Source organism: Chionomys nivalis, chromosome 11 (genome assembly GCF_950005125.1).
Source record: "Chionomys nivalis chromosome 11, mChiNiv1.1, whole genome shotgun sequence".
Classification (NCBI taxonomy): domain Eukaryota; kingdom Metazoa; phylum Chordata; class Mammalia; order Rodentia; family Cricetidae; genus Chionomys; species Chionomys nivalis.
The window spans coordinates 43,612,831-43,629,957 of record NC_080096.1 but is presented as its reverse complement, the minus strand read 5'-3'; the positions used below and the strand labels follow the sequence as shown (position 1 = coordinate 43,629,957).

Below are 17,127 nucleotides of genomic sequence, written 5' to 3'. Positions count from 1 at the left end.
TTACCTAACCTTTCTGAAGGTGAAAATATATATTATCCTTTTCTGTTCCATCAAAGGAGCTTGTGGATCTGCCAGCTCTCTGTACCCTGTCTCTTACTGCGCTAATTGCCAGAAGGGATGGCATAGCAGTTTTGCCATACTTTGCCTTTCATTTTCTGGAGCTTTCAAGAAATCAAATCATGGTTCCTCTTTCATTTTTTTTTTCTTTTGGCAAGTCATTAAACAGCCTGCCTATAGATCTTCAGCATCTATGAATGACCCCAGCGTTGTGTTAAAATTAGGGCGCTGATGTCTCTTTCTTCTTTGGAATCCAGAGCCCACAACTGACATTTTTTTCAATAGATTCTTGGTTTCCTCTTAAATTCACATGCAGGGAAAAGAACAAAGTAATAATAATAAGCACCAACAATAGCATAAGTACAATAGCTAACTCTTACAGAAGCCAGCATTTCTTTAATGGTTTTATCCTTATCTATTAATTATACTCACTAATGGGTTTCATTATGGCATTTCCATTCGTGGACGTAATGCATTTTGGTTATATTCCCCCACTACCCTCTCTTGTCTCCTCCTGCTGCTGCTAACCTCTTTCCTCTTCTCAATTAGCTCCACTTCAACTTTCTGGTTTTTGTTTTGTTTTGTTTTGTTTTGTTTTTTTGAGGCAAGCATTTTAAGGAGGTGTGTATACTATCTCATTCAATACAATTGGGAAACTTACAGGTGAGAGAACTGAGGCCCAGAAATGTTAAGTCTCTTGCCTAGAATCAAACAGCTAATAACGAGAGAAACTTATATGGTCTAGAGATAATCCCTGTAGTCAGCATAACCCTTTAGCTGGAAGACTCCTTCAAATTTCCCTATCAAGGCATTTCTCTTCACTGTTTACCTACAAACAACACATCTTATACAAAATATTAATCAAAGTACCTGTTGCCTTTTGTGCTCCCTAATTGATCTTATTTTTTTATAGTCCACAGTTTATTCTTTGAAAATTTTATGCCTCTATACAAATAATTATGATCGCATCTATCTCTCATTTTTTCCCTCCAACTCTACCTGTATCCTCCTCCCAATGTGAGTCCATTCCAACTTCCTGTAGATGCCGATGTCATCTCTCTTCCTCCTCCTTGTCCTTCTTCTACTCCTACTCCTTCTCTTCATTCTTCTAAAATAACCTAAAATGTCAAGTTCATCCTGCCCATGTTTGCACAAGCGTAGAGCCATCAACAGGAGCATGGGCAATGTAGCAGTGAGCCCACTCCCACAGAAACCTGATTCCCCGCAACCATCACCTGTCAATAGCTCCTCGATAAGAGGTGAGGCACAGAGAGCTCTTCTCCCATTTATGCTGGGATTTTGACTGCCTTGATCTCATCTTCTTGGCATGACTGTATGAGTGCAATAGCTATCTCGCATCCAGAAGACAGCAATTTACAGCCTCTGACTCTTAGGTTCTTTCTGTCTCCTCTTTCACTTTGTTCCCCAAGCCTTGGCAAGTATATTGATAAAGATGATCCATTTAGTGCTGAGCACTGACAGTCAATTATTCTCAGCACTTTGATCTACATGAGCCTCTGCACTGACTGCCACCCACTGCAAAAAAAAAAAAAAAAAAAAAAAAAAAAAAAAAAAAAAAAAAAAAAAAAATTTCTGTGACCAAGATTGAGTACAAACATAAATATTTAGAAGGCAATTTCACAACATGACCATTTAATAGCAGGCCCCACCCTATGATTTGTGTCCTCCTTTCAATGACCTTTTGACCAGATTTACAGGTATGAAATTCCCTCCTGTGGAATAGGTCTTAAATCCAAATACAAAGCGGTTGGTTACCTCCAAACAGACATGCCATTATTGAGCAGTTCACCTGGCATGCTGTAATTGACTCATACAAGATCCAATGTTGGGTAACTTTCTTCCCCCAGCAGGCTGCATAGAACTTTTTAGCCCTATGAAAGCTAGTCAGCAAGGACTCAATATCCTACATTGGCCTTACTGAGTTTCCATCTACCAATATGTAGTAATAGCAACAGTAATAGCTCCACTTCAATTCCTGAGTGTATGACCAAGACACACCCTGACTCGGGGCCTCCCCCCATTCCCCGAGCATGCACAAGAACAATGCCTGGTAAGTAATCTTACCTTGGGTTACCAATGAAGATGCTGAAGCACAGAAAAGTTAAGAGATACTGCCACGGTCGCACAGCTAGTGCTCTGGGAAGCAGGGATTTCAAGGCAGTTGACATCCTACTTAGCCTGTTTTAATCCACAGCTTGTGATAGGTACTGACCTTGGCCTGCTAATGAGAATGAGGTCTCAGAGGCCCCACCTTCTGCTACTTAACTGGGCTAACTCACATACTATGTTTCAGGGCCAGTAACAGGTAAGGTTTTATGAATGCTACCTTCTGAAGCGTTCTTTCTCATATTAAAAAAAAAAAATGAGATTTGGGTAATTTGTTGAATTTTGGTACTCTTCACTAGGCTCCAGAATTAAGTAAAAATCTGTTTGAAATTATAGTTTGTTAACGATCGCATGTGCCCGCAGAGCCTTGGCATGCTCCATTGGTTCAGAGCATGATTTCTATGTGGTTGTGTTTCCTCGCTGCATTCCAGTGGCAGTGGATACCATAGTTCCCTGTGTGCTCCTCTTCTGTGATGCATACACAGCTTACATGGCATAGCATGCTATGCTGGAAACCATGCTAGGAATACATCGTAATACAAGGTCTCCTCAACCAGAGCTGACTTCTTATTTTGCACAGTTTCTTGAGGTAGGAATATTTGGATGATGGCCACACTCTATATCCAGCCTGCCTTCTGTGCTGAGGTTCTAACGCTAGCCAGCTGTGTGACCCTGGGCTAATTATTTGTGCATTCCTGGCCTCTTCGTCTATCCATCTGTGATAGAGGGATGGTGGGGGCATCAGGGTTCTGTTCCCTGTGCAGATGGATGAATAGATGTGCCTCATGCATGGGATCACTGGATCTGGCCCATTGGCACCTGCAAATGTAGGCTCTTGGTACTGGTACCCATCCATAGACCTCGCATTTGAAAACCACCTTTTTCTTTTTTAACAAAAGAAAAACAGCTCATCGTCATCTCCCCCAACCCCTACTTTCAAAAGGCCACTTTTGTTTCTCCTATTTCTTCTTGGAATCGACACTCAGCACTTCTGGTGAAGGTGAGAACACAGCAAGCCTTGGTGTGAACATTTAGAGGAGGCATGAAGTCTGCATGGCAGCCCACTCTGCAATTAGCTGTGCGTTCTGCAATTCGTTACACTGGCATGCATTCTGCCATAAGTCCTATTCTACAGGCCTGTTGTCTGATCAGGTTGCAAAGTTTGGACTGGCGCAACTGATAAACTGTCCCCTCTCCCTGTCCTACCAGACAAGCCCTTGACTGTCATTCTGTGTTGTATAGGAACCCTACCCACTGATAACTGATCCTTTACTTTTCGCTGTTGCTCTTAAGAACCTTTCTCCACAGGGCAGCCAGAGGGATATTTTTGTACCTCAGATATGACGTCTCAGCTTAAGCCTTCCTAGTCTTCCTATTGCATTGAGCATTGAATCCAGGCTATTCCGTGGACTGCAGGTCCTATGTACACTGAGTTCCTAGGTCTACTTTGCTGCTTTTCAACATAGACCTCCTCTGAGAGCAGGAACTTGATCTCTGTGTGAAGAATCCCTCTGTCTGCAACATCCTTTGCTGGCCTGTGGTCTCAACATGAGCTAGAGCTCCCTAAGAGAGGCCTGCTTTGACAACTCTGCATCAAATAGCAGACCCCTCCTTCACCGCCACAGTGCCAATAGTCCAGAACCAAACGCCTTCTCTAAGGGATTTGGGCCCTACTCTAAATTCCATCTCCCTGAGTTCTCTGTCTGCCCTGACTCTGGGCTGTTTATCCCTAGCTAGGTTCTTTATTTTAGATTCCTCAAGACGGAAATGAAGTCATGGTCAGAAGTCTCATTGGATAGACTGGAGAGATGGCCTGGAGTTTCCCAGCACCCATGTCAGGAGGCTCACAACTGCCTGGAATTTCAGCTCCAGGGACATGTCTGCAGTTTCAGCATAAAGCATGTAGCTTTTGGCAAAGGTACCTGGAATTTGGGTCCGCAGGCAGGATCCTATGATTGAGGAAATTATCAGCTAGTAAGGATTGACTAGCAAGTACTTAGTCTCCCCGGAGTATCATTTGGGTTCAGATAGGGGAAAATGAATATCCTAAGGAGCACTGGAGAGATGCCATCAGTTGCTGATCATTGGGAGGTAAAAATGTAGGTCTCAGGGTAACCTCTACCTGTTACCTGCTGTGTGACCCGAGGAAGTCACTTCTCCGGGTTTCAGACCCCTAAGAGTAATTTACTTTCAACCTCTCTGCTGATTGGATGGGTCATCTTAAGAACAACATATTATTATTAATAATAATTATTATTAATTATTATACTAATTATTATAACCGTTATCAACTGACTGTGGCCAGAGGCATGGGATGTACCTTTCCCATTGCCATGCACAAGCGTGGGATGGGCACTCAGGGGGTTTTCCAATGCCTTCCTCTCAATTCCCAGTTTAGAGCTTGCTCAACAATCTACAGAACCTCTTCTTACCTCAGAAGTACTCAGTCAGGACACTGTTCCTCAGCAAGATCTCCTAGTAATCCTGCTCTGCTAAGTTTTCCAAACCATAGTACAGCATAGTTGTTCTGAGGCCTGGCTGACCCCATATGCCACAGGAGGGAGAAGACATGTTTGAAGCACAGAGCGATGAGATAGGTTTGTGGTTGGCCCTGTAGCTTTTGAGGCAGGAAGGGATAGCAGGATATGACTCCACCGGGTCATGGAGTGGGAACTGAACCTTGTTTGCCTGCAGAAGCAGGGAAGTGTTTCAGCCAAATTGTACTGGAGGAAGTTCAACATGGTGACCATTGTGGGGGCACTGAGAGAGAAGAGCAAGAGTGGAGGGCAGGAGTCCCGAAATGTCCCCTCAGGGGAAATGAGTCCTAGAGTAAACAAGGCAGAAGGAACCAGGCTAGGGTATTATGGGAAAGTAACTCAGGGACTCAGGACTAGACATGGGGGAGGGGGAAACCAGAGTGCCCTGTGACTGGACTTGGAACTTAAGCCATTCTTCATGACCCATTCTGGCTGTCGTCTCTCACGGTTCGCTTTCCCGAGTCTGCTCAGAGAAGAAATGTGTCTTGTTCTCCAAGCAGAACTTTCTTCTAGCTTATTCAATACATACTTGAGACTATTGCCTGCCCCAGAGTCTGTGGACAAGATGTCTTACAGGTTCCACGGAATGTGTTGGCCTGCCTTTGTCTAATGTCTCTTTCTAGCAGCCGGTTCGATTGCAAACTCCTCAATTCGCCAGATCCCTCACAACGAGCCATTCTGCACAGCAGTTCTCAGCCCATCTTTTAGGTGCAGAAAGTTTTTATTTAAAATATAATTCCATTTTCTTTTAAAGCATCAGTCTAAGACTTTTTTTTTTTAAACGCAATGGGGCCCTTTTAAAAACTAGTTGCCCGTGAAATCTCAATCTACAAAACAGAATAATGACAGTTGCCTTTGCTTAAAGGGAAGGCTGAGCCCCAGGTACTTCTTTTTCATTTATCTCTAATTTCACTATCTACAGATCCCTTGAAGCACATTAAGCAATCTTGAAAGCATTGTTTTAAAACAAATATACTCTTTGCATCGCTGACTTCCTAATAGAACAATCAAATTCATCTTTTAAATGACAAGGGCATTTTATCAGAATCTTTGTTATAATAAGATTGAGTTGGTCCAGATCACTGCATTGACAGGGGCAGGGATCGAATTAATGTTAGTAGGCAAAGCCATGGCTTTATTGGCCTGTGCAGCTAGGCAGTCTTAGAGTGCTGGCTACAGGCCAAGTTTTAGCCAGGTGCTAAGGTGACTTTTCTGAGTCCTTCTCCCTAATCATTGATTGCTTCTAGCTTTGCCTGTTAACTGTTAACCCTGTTTACTCCTGCCGTGGTTGCTTTATCCTTGTAACAAATTTATTTAATTTTGGTGCTTCCAAGATAAAGTTCTTACAGGTCTTGATCCCCAAAGACCAGAGTCCCTTCTCTTCAGCATTCATCGAAGAACTTTTGTTGGTACTTCTTGGGTTACGTATAATCCTAGTTTTGTTTCAATAGCTGTGGTCAAACACTATGACCAAAGGCAACTTGGGGAGGAAAGGATTTATTTCACATTACAGCTGTAGTCCATCATGAAGCCGAACCTGGGCAGGAACGTAAGGCAGGAATCCGGAGGCAGGAACTGAAACAGATACTAGGGAGGAATGCTGTTTGCTGGCTTGCTCAGCCTGTTTCCTTATACCATCCAAGACCATCTGCCCAGGGATGGCACAATCCCCAGTGGGCTTGGCCCTTCCACATCAATCATCAATCAAGAAAATGCCCTGCTGACTTGAGTCAGGTTGGCAAAAGCTAAATCAGGACACATGTCAACCCCTAAGCCAGTAGACATTAAGAAGTCATTGTGATTGATAGTTCCTCCACAATCCTGCCTGTGGTCCCAAGTGAGACAGCTCTCCAATTACACAAAAAAGGTGTTGGGAAGAACGAAGCACCAGATGTCCCCTGCAGTGCCACAGGCTCTTTAGAAAAATGGTTTCGACATTCATACTGTATGCTGAGCGTTGTTGCAAAGATCAAAGACAAAAACACAGAATGACACCTAGGACTGGTCATGAGGTGCCTGAATTTAACTTGATGTGATGAGGTGAACCAAGCAGAATTCACTGAGAGTCTGAACAAAATAACATTGGCTGAACAAAGGAGCCGTTCATTTTTCCTGGGGAAATAGGTATGGCTTATTTGGAGGTGACATTTGATGGTGTTTCCATGGCAGAGGGGAAAAGAGCTTTTCAGGGAGAAAAAAAGTAAATCACAGAAAGACCTGGAGACATGTACTGAGACGGGGTGTCAGAGAAATGTGGGCCCATAGACCGGGCAACTGGAGTGACTCCTTCCTCAGTTCACCCACACTCCTTCCTAGGAGCCACCACCAATCCCCAGAGTCATCATAGTCTGCAGAGGTGGTATGCACACCGGGAGTTCTCTTAGGTTTCACCACCGTGAGTTCTCTTAGGTTTCACTGTCTAGGAGCTGGCATACTCAAGCTATATCTGCAAGGTCCTCTAGAGAACTCTGGCTCAAGCCTTCCAGATCTCCTGAAGCACCCTTATCCTGAGTATGACTTGTCCCTTCTCTCTGATCATAGCCCCTTCCCATCCTCTCTGCTCTCATCTTTTCTTTTCCTCCTCCCTCACTCTGTTTCTCTGGGCAACTCATCCCTACATTTCAGTTTCCTTAGGAGGAAGACCACTGCTTTGTAAAGACCACCAGTCAATCCATCCAGTCTTCTACTCTTAGAATTTTGTCTGCAACCCAAACCATCATGTGGCGGTGCAAGAGTTTGTAGGAAATGTCCTCTATGCAGGCTCCACCCACGGAGACAGTCACTTCCCAAGTAGGGGTTAGAGCCCTTTGTAAAGCCTTCCACAGTAGCATCAGTATGCAGCCAGCACTAGGTCGGACTTGGCTGGCTAGGCAGGCTCAGGGAGCCACTGGGCTTTGGGCTCTCCTCACAGAAGCTTGTCTGTAGCTGTCCTGACTAAAGGTGTGACCTATTTTGCATACCGCCCAGGCAGAAGTCTAGGACCTTGATAATCACCAAGACTCCACTGCGCTCAGGGTTAATGGCACATTCCCAGGCTTGCTAGACTGTTGTCTTGTTCTCAAAAAATTATGTTTTAGCCTTCTGGACATCTAATTTTGCAAATCAGTGTCGGGTACAGAAAGGAGCCTGTCACTTGAGCAGCACATTCAGTAATTTTAAAGGTCAAAGCCTCACATGGAAATGAGCTTTCAGCCATTGAAATCCATTGATTTAAACACACATAACAGAAAATGTGTACTTACGGAGCAGGGCTATTTCTGCATATATAAATTAGCCCATTAGATGTACTGATAACCAATATCTCAAGCACTTACTCGCTGATCATCAGGGCAGCTCGGTAGAAAAACACTGATAAGTGCAGAAACAGGCTTCATTTTAAGGACATTGCAATAATAGCTCTCAATGATAGAGTGTCTGCTTATGACAGACATTCAGTGGCTGGGGAGTTTATTCCAAATCCACATGACAATCTTGCACAGTAGGAAATTCGAGCTCAGCAAAGGAAGGGATGACATCCAGGACATCCCAGAGAAGAGAAGAGAGCTAGACACCTATGGCAGACCCTGGGAGTTCAGATGCCCTCAGCAGCACACCCTGCCTTAACGCCCAAGTCCACAGAGAGCAGCTGTGTGGGGAAGGCTGCCAGGAGCAGGCTGCCCACAATGAAGTAGAGAATCTACTCATATCTGTGACCCACAAGGAGGATTCTTTCCTTGGCAAAGAATACATTGATTCCAGAAGTGATGCATGATGACTGGGGTTAAATTATATTTGGGCACCTATTAGTTTAGATTCATTTCCTTATTTTTGCATGGTCTGGTTGGGTGATATTGTATAGGAAGTAAAAGACAAGTAATAAGCATTTAAGATCTGCCCACGTATATGTCATGGTCACTCTAGATCCTCAGTCACTCTGGCCGGAGGACTTCTGAGAGCTTTGTTGTTGCTGCTACTGCTGTTGTTTTGTTACCCTTCACACCGCCAAATGGTGTGTCTCTGAACCAGAAGTAAAACCGACCCAGCTAGCAGAATGTCTGTCTTGATAAATCAGAAACAAAAAGACCAAAACTAATGGCTTCCACAATGGAAGGTGCCCTGGGAAATAAAGTATAGAACAGAGGGACTGGGGGCTTGTTTACTATGACTCTGCGTATCCGTTTGATGGGAAGTATAAATAGGTTTCTTTCCACAAAGGACGCGGGGAGCAGCGAATGGGGGAATAATTGACTTGTCTTGGTATGTTTGTGAATGTGCATTTTTTTATCTGATGGTAAATATGCTGTTGGCCTTTGAGTCAGTCACCCACCATAAAATTTCCTCAGCCTCTTCTGCGCCAAGATAACGGACCCATCCCCCTACCCCAAGAAAACATTTCAAATTAGCATTAATCATCCCGTGTCTTGGTTTGGGCCCTACGGTGAAAGCCACCTACTGCCGCTGAATGGCATTCAGCGGGCAAGAAGTGATTTGCAATATAATTTAAATGAAGAGTTGGTTTCCTTTCCCATTCAGAACACACCAGTATGGAAAACTGATTGTCAGACATTCTGGCGATGTGCATCAACTTGGCTATTCACTCAGAAAATGAAGTTTCCTGAGACACCGGTACATTTAATTTGTTTTTTTTTTTTCTCCCTGTGAAGTTAACTTCAGCTTGTTAAATACAATGACTATCCAAGCCACAGAGAAACCAACACTATTAATTTTAATGCTTATAATGTAATGGAAGGAGATTATATTCATTTGGAATTTTTTCCTCTTTTTAATAGAATGTTTACTTGTCCCGTTCCTTTTGAGTTAATTATTACTTTCTCTCTATAATGCTCCACGTATTTCTGAGCAGCCAAACACTGTGCCTGTCAATGTCCCGAGTTTAAGAATAGGTGGAGAATCTAGCATTTCAAAACGATTATTGCTAAAGCTTCAGTAGCTTGGCAGCGCCATGTGGGGATATATGGTCGACAGGAGTACAACCGGTCCTATTTTTATAAAGTATTTCACTTTCCTACAGTTTCTTTCCGATGCTTTGATTGTCAGATTGAATGACTTTTCCGAGAATTATCTAGTCATACGTTATGATTTGGTGGCTTTCCCTCGTTGCTCACTCGCTTTTCTATTTTTAGCTCATTGGCTCACTCAGTTATAGACATTTAGTGACACCCACTTATGTCAGTGCTGGGTGTGAAGTATCAGGGATTGATGATTAAGACAAGTCTCCCTTTTCCGGGAACGTGGTGTTGAGTTAGAATTGAAACAAGGTGCTATAACACATGGGACATCAGTGCAAAAGAATTGAGCATTAAAGATAACGCCAGGTATGGTGGTGCACACCTATTCCCAGTCCTCGGGAGGCAGGCACGGGTAGATCTCTGTGAGTTTGAGGACAACTTGGTCTATATAGTGAATTCCAGGTCAGTCATGGCGATATAGTAACATAGTAAGACCCTCTTACAAAAGCAACAACAAAAATTAAAAGACGATGGAGGGCACAAGGGGGCAAGGCTCTCTGAAAAAGGGTCCACCAAGCATGGATCTGTTGGGTCTGAATCTCAGAGCCTTAGGCCTTGGCTTCCTCATGGTCATGGTGGAAAGAGGGTAACAGCGGGAGAAGGCATTTCAGGTCCAGGCTTTAACATGTGCAAGCTGAGACGCAAAACTGTTAGAAACTTTGACCTACTGTGTGCTTACATCTCAGCAAAGCCATACACAGTTGAAAGTGCATTCAACTTACCCATTTACAGAACATCATGCCTTGGATAGTCAGTGCCCTGTAGATTGCAGGTTGTTCTTCTGATCCCACGATTGACTGGGACCTACAGTTCACTGCCACAACCCAGCATGGAAGAGAGTACGTTCACACACTTGTCAACCTGGGGAAACAGGAGATTTTAAAAAGTGTGACTTCTAGTCAATCTACATCACTTTCAGTCACCACAGAGACAGAATGTTATGACTGAGACAATCATGCCTGCATTTTCTTTTTAAAAAAAGTTCTAGTGGTGTGGGCTGACCACTCACAAAGTTCTCCATCAGTCTAGCACTGTTCTAGATTCTCTGATCTATAATCTGAGCCTTCTGATGTCATTTGGAAGCAGGCATCATGAGCATCCCCTTTCATAATGGAAACTCACGCAAATTGGGTAATGTATGAAAACGCAGAGGCACTGGACTTGGTATCAATGGGAACTCAAATTCTTTTACTCCAAAGTCTACCATTTTAAACACCAGGCTCAGAGTCTCTGCCCTCAACAGCCTTCAGTCCAGTCCAGGCACACAGATAAGATGCGCAATTAATGATAGTCCTGTATGCCTGTGTCTAGACACGACAACAGCACATACAATTTGTGGAAAAGAGCAGGAAAGATACAAAGTACATGCAGTATTAAGAACAGTGCCTGGTACACAGGTAAGCTTATGCTAACTGCTGGCATTGTGGCCATTAACCTTTCAATAGTGGTAGCATCCAGCGGTACTAGGGAACTCAGAGATAGAGGAGTGTATGCCTGAGGTCAATGGTTAAGGAATCTTATAGAGTTAGTGGCAGTTGGTGTAGATTTGAATGGCTTCAGGGAAGAATCCAAAGGGAGAAGATTTGGGGAAACAAAATGATTACTGCAGCAAAAATATCAGGATGCAGTAATACAAGCTGACTGAAGAATTCTATCATGTTTAATAAAAGCAAATAGACCAATTTGATTGAAGTGGGGTATCTATAAAAGAACAAACGAGATCAAGCGAAGAGACAGGAGCTCTTTACACATCATGATGCCTGCTGAATGGAAGGCACTCTTCATATTTAGTTGTCATAAAAACTTTCCCGAGGTTCTCAGGTCACTTTTTCATTACATAACGAGGTTCAGAGAACTTAGGCAACTTTCATAAGGTCAGCAAGCTAAAGAATGGTAGACCATGGGCTGGAAACTAGAACCATGCTCTTTGGGTTACACTACCCTTTCATTTTTGTATTTCATCTTTAATTTTACTGTCAATATTTATAGAATCTTTTTTTGAATGAAATATGAAGAAAAAAGTGAGAAAAATGTGTTACTGTGTTGACATGTTCTTCTTTGGGCTTTGGATACCATTCCACTTATCCTAATATTTCAAAAGTTTCTTTCATCAAGATGATAAGAACTAGCTTTTTGTTTGACTTCTTCTACATCCCCCTCCCCTGGTTTTCTCTCCATGTGTATCTGTTAGAGCACACATCATCAAAAATACACCATCACCTGGAGTAAGAGCTGACAGTTAAGACACTTGACTTTGAATAAGGACCTCGGGTACCCGGGCTAGAATCTTCACTCTTCCCTTAAAAGCTGTGATCACAAACACATAAGTTATGTTTGTTTCTGTCTCTCTATCTGTGTAATAACCATAGTAACCCTACCAGTGGCTTACTATTAATTAACAAATACATTAATATATGTAATGACTGCAACCTGCACTTAAAATACTTCTATCACTCATCAACTTGTAGCATAAGTATTGTCATAATTGCGGTTTCTATCTCCTGTCTTTCCACAAACGGAGTTCGGATCTGGTTGTTCATGAGTGTGGCCCAGTGCTGAATAGAGCACACAATTACAGCCATTGCAGATGTTCATTTGGCAACATCTGTCAAGATTTAAACATACATTTAAAATATGATTTATTGTTATTCTTAAATTATTGTTATTTATACATGTGTATGTGAGGGTAGACACCCACAGAGTTTGGAAAAAGGTATTGGATGCCATGGATCTGGAGTTGCATGTGGTTGTGGGCCCCCATTTTAGTGCTGGAAACCAAACCCAGGTCTTCTGCAAGAGCATTCGCACTTTTAACTGATGAGTCCTCTCTCCCCTCCCCAAATATACACCTCCTTCAACCTTTGCTTCCAATGTATTACTCCCACAGATAGATTCATGAAGTGAAGAATGTACTATGTGTAGCTTTGGGGGGTTGGGCTTGTGTGTGTCATCCAGTCTAAAATATTAAAGCAGACTTTGAGGAACATTTGACATTCTGTGTGTTTTCCACACAGCCCAGTCCTTTGCTAAGGCTCAGCCTCCCATATATACTTTGGACCTCAGGCCTCCTCCCTCCCCAAACATTTAATACAAACTCCATTGTTGGGACCCTCTCAACTCAACCCTGGTCCTCTCTTCTCCTGTCGTCTGCTCTCCAAACTGACGTGAGCTTTCATTGCAGCTGCCCCCTGCCTCTTCTCCATGATTCCTGCCTTGTGGGCCTGGCAGTCTCAGAAGAGCTTCATTGAATTCTCTTCCATCGAGATCCTGGGGATTCACCTCCCCTAGCATCACCCCTGAGCAGCCTGGACTCGCTGATTGGACCAATTGTTAGGATACATGTGAGTCCAATACTTGATTCTTTCATAAAAATATTTCAAATCACCCCTTAGCCCCTGTGACTCTCTGATTTTGTGTTTTGCTGTTCTCTCCCTTTCTGGAGCTCACTGTCGGCTCCAGAGGGAACACATCTGGACCTTCATTTGTTTAATCGCTGACTATGGACTAAGGTAATAGGCAGCAGGGACCAAGAACCACAAGGTGTGTGCCTTTGTCCTCGCATGTGGTTCCATTCAGGTTACTCGTCTCCCACTTAGACTGGGAACTAAATGGATTAGAATAAAACCAATTTGAGGGGAAAAGGAAATGTTCACAGAAATAGAAAGTCCTACTATCTTGGCTGCCTAAGATCTGTAGTCCTCACCCAGGAATTTAAAAAGTAATGTTTTTTATCATAAGGGACAGAAATGCGCGGCTTTCTGCATCAGTAGATATGAAGATTAAAAGGTCTGACCGTATTAAACAATTTCACATAGCATCAAGCACTCTGGGCAGCACTCTTGGCCTTATTACCCTGCTTCGTGGGGCTATTTCAGGCCCAATTTAAGAATACAATGCAGCCTGGCTTTACAAATTGACATCCTTTAATTTAAACTGTCTTGTGGGAGAATTAAGAAATTATGGAACAATTATTCCCCCCTCAGTTGAAAGCTGGATGACATCCTGAGATTCTTGTACATTAGCCATTTGAATTGATTAAGTCACGTAATTGAATTACACCTTTGCCCCCATAATATCTTGTGGCAGATATGTTGGTGTTTCCTGTTGGGGAAATGCTCTCATAAAAATAGAACAGGGGCTGGGGTCGCAGACTGACCTGGGTGGCAAAGAAAAGCTCAGAGCAGGTGAAGGTACAGTGAGGCTTGTGGAGGTGGCAGATTGAAAGAGGCCGCATGTGTCTGGCATCACGGTGGATATTCACAGATGAAACTGTAGCAATGAATGGAGCACGTCCTTACGAGCTCTTCTTCTTCATCATCCTTGAGCACTTAGCTTGGGGATGTGCTGCTCATTCTCAAAGCTTTGGCCAACATTGCCAAGGAACAAAATGTTGAATTTGGGGTACTCTCCTTTGTCCTCCATGGTTCCCCACAATTCTTCATCAAAGGTACCTACTAGGAAGTTGACTGGCTGCGTTCCCGAGGCAATAAAGCCGAGCTGGAAGGCTTTCCCAGCTGATCTATGAGTGAGGGAGGGAACATACTATTTGCTGCATGAGGTTTGAGCTGGACTTAAATGTACAGTTGTTTTACCTTCTGAAATAATTTCTTTTCTAGCCTAGCCTGGAGAGAGGCAGCCAATTTTTAAAGCATCACCCATAAATAGGAATGTGGGCACTACCTGCGTCTTTAGAGGATTGTATTTATGAAATCCAATTTATTTATTTATCTTGTTCAGAGAGTTGTATTCATTAAACACAACTCTCCAAGTCATAGATACGTATTATATACAAAAGCTAGGCAGTGGCTACTAGAGAAAAAGTGGTCAAAATGTATTCCTACTTTTTTAACGGTGCTTGATAAAGTAGAGGGGAAATGCCCTGGTCTGAAAGTAGAAAGCAGACCAGTAGGGATCAAAAAGCATGCTGGGAAGGGGGGGGGGGAGAAGGGTAGACAGCTGTGATGGATGTATGACACATGTTTATTTTGGAAAATCACAGTGAATCCTATACACTTGTGCAATTAATATGTGGTAATAGTTATGATAAGAAAAATAAACTGAAAACAGTTAAGTCGAGCATTATTTTTTTAACCTGAAGACTGGAGAGATACATGCAGGTATAGCCCTGTTGACAGGAAGTGCAGGGAGGAGGCAATGGACTTTCCATTTCATTTCTCTCTGAAGTCTGTATTGCCCTGGCTGCTCCTGCCTCCCTCACCCTTTCCCACAACATCCACTTGCAACCCAGCGGAGAAGAAACCTCTTAGATTCTCATCCGATGGTCAAGCTGGCCATGTGCCTTTCATTGGCAAACTCCTGTGAAGGAGACAGGTTTAAAACATGGCTCTGCTGCACCCTGCCCCCGCCCCGACATCCAGCTCACTGCCACACTGTGCAGCATTCTGGGGCTTCGAATTCTTTGTCTGTTCTGTGTGGCAGGAGAATCGCTCAACTCTTTTTAAAAAGCCCTTTACCTTCTCTTTGCCTTTATCAAAGAACACTCTTGGAGCTTTCAAACCCAACCGCGGCTATCCTCCTATTTCTGTGTGGAAGGGATTAATCAAGTCTGTCAAACACTGAGCAGTAAAATCTTTAATATTTCTAAAAGGTTTAAAGCCTACATATTTATCGCATGCATCATTGAGAATAATCTTTCTTTTTATATATATAAAAAATTAAGCACTCGTGGTGAAATCGTGTGGCAATGAGCGCAGTGGGTGAGAGGCTCATGCAGGACCCTCTTGTGCAGCTGCGATGGAGACTTCAGTTCCAGCATTTTCTGGCATTACCTGGCTAGGAGCCACCCGTTCACCCCTACATGTGTTTACACTAAGGTTTATGCTGGAATCTGAGCATTCGGGTGCTCAAGAGAAAAAAAAGGAGGAGGAATGAACAAGGCACTAATTCCTGCTGAGTGTTTGCTATGTGTGAGGTATTGTATCTGCATGCCTGAGGGGGATTGTTACAGTTTTTATTTTCAAATACCCTTTTGTTCTGTCGTTATCTAACTGATTTATAGATAAAGATATCAAGGTCCCAAGAGGGAAGCAATTTTCTCAAGTTCCCATAAATGTCCATTTACAAACCTGGGATTTGACCCTGTACTGGTCTAATCCTTCCATTCTGTGTGCGCAGTATGTGCCTAGTCTAGAGAGGTGGCCGCTTGTCTTAGTTAGGGTTTCAGTTGCTGTGATAAAACTCCATGACCATAAACACTCTTGAAGAGGAAGGGAGGAGCCCATTTCAATTTCAGTTTACAGCTCCTAGTCCATCACCTGGGGAAGCCAGGGCAAGAATTCAAGGCAGGAATCTGGAGGCAGGACCTAGAAGAATAGACCACACAGAAGGGCTGCTGAGTAGCCTGCTTTCCATGGCTTGCCCAGCTTACTCTCTTACACCACCCACGGCCACCAAGCCCAGGAGTGGCACCGCTTGCAGTGATCTGGGTTCTCCCTTCCCAATCCTCAATGCAGAAAACACCCCACAGGCTTGCCCACATGCCAGTCTGGTGAGGGAATCTCAATCTCGGCTTGCTCTTCTCAGACAGACGACTTTAGCTAGTGTCAAGATCACAGAGAACTAGCCAGCACACCACTCAAGTGTCGTCAAAGGCAGTTAGGGCTGAAACATTTAAGGGCTTTTAAAGATTCGTTATCATTTTACAGACAGAGAGGCAGTATAGCTAGCTGGACATGATTCTGAGACTCTGTGATGATTAATCTAATAGTGGTGTAAATAGTTCTTAGAGCAGAAATTCACTCATACTAAAATGACAGACTTGTATTTTGTTACGTAGAAAGTAGTCTAATGTAAACTACTCAATCACCCTGTGAAATGATATTAGCACTACTGCCATTTGACAAATGGAGAAACTGAGACCCAAAGGCATAAGTTATGTCTAGGATATGTACAGCTAAAGCAACTACATTGATGCTCCAACTCTGTTCCTCTTATTCGAGAACATTTTCATTGATATTCTATAGATGTATGTATGTCACGTGCATCTACATTAATATATATTATATATAATACACACATTATATAGGGAATACATTCATGTGTATGAATATAGATGCTCATGACAAACTGGTGGTGGCCAGAAGTCATCCTTGGATATACATCCTCATCATCCAACTTATTTGGGGACAGTATATCTCTGTTGCTGTCTGTTGGTATGCCAGGCTAATGAATCTTGGATTCTCTTGCCTTCTCCTCCCATCTTGCTGCATCAGTACCTGGTTTCACAGATGTTGTCCTTGTGCCCAGATTTTATGTAGGGTCTAGGGATTCAAAGTCTGGTCTTAATGCTTGTGTGACAATCTCTGTACCCACTGAGTCATCTCTCCCCTCCTCCACTAATATTTTAAAACCAATTTTTTATATGCCTGAGAACTAGA

General features: G+C 43.2%; 1 protein-coding gene across 1 annotated transcript in view; it reads left to right on the top strand.

The window, feature by feature from the left end:
- Window positions 1-17,127, top strand: part of Dab1 (DAB adaptor protein 1) — a 1,075,383-nt gene that overhangs the window by 294,192 nt on the left and 764,064 nt on the right. Inside the window, exon 2 of the mRNA XM_057785280.1 lies at window positions 12,912-13,071. The gene's annotated coding sequence lies outside the window, so the exon portion shown is untranslated. The remainder of the gene's footprint in view (window positions 1-12,911; window positions 13,072-17,127) is intronic.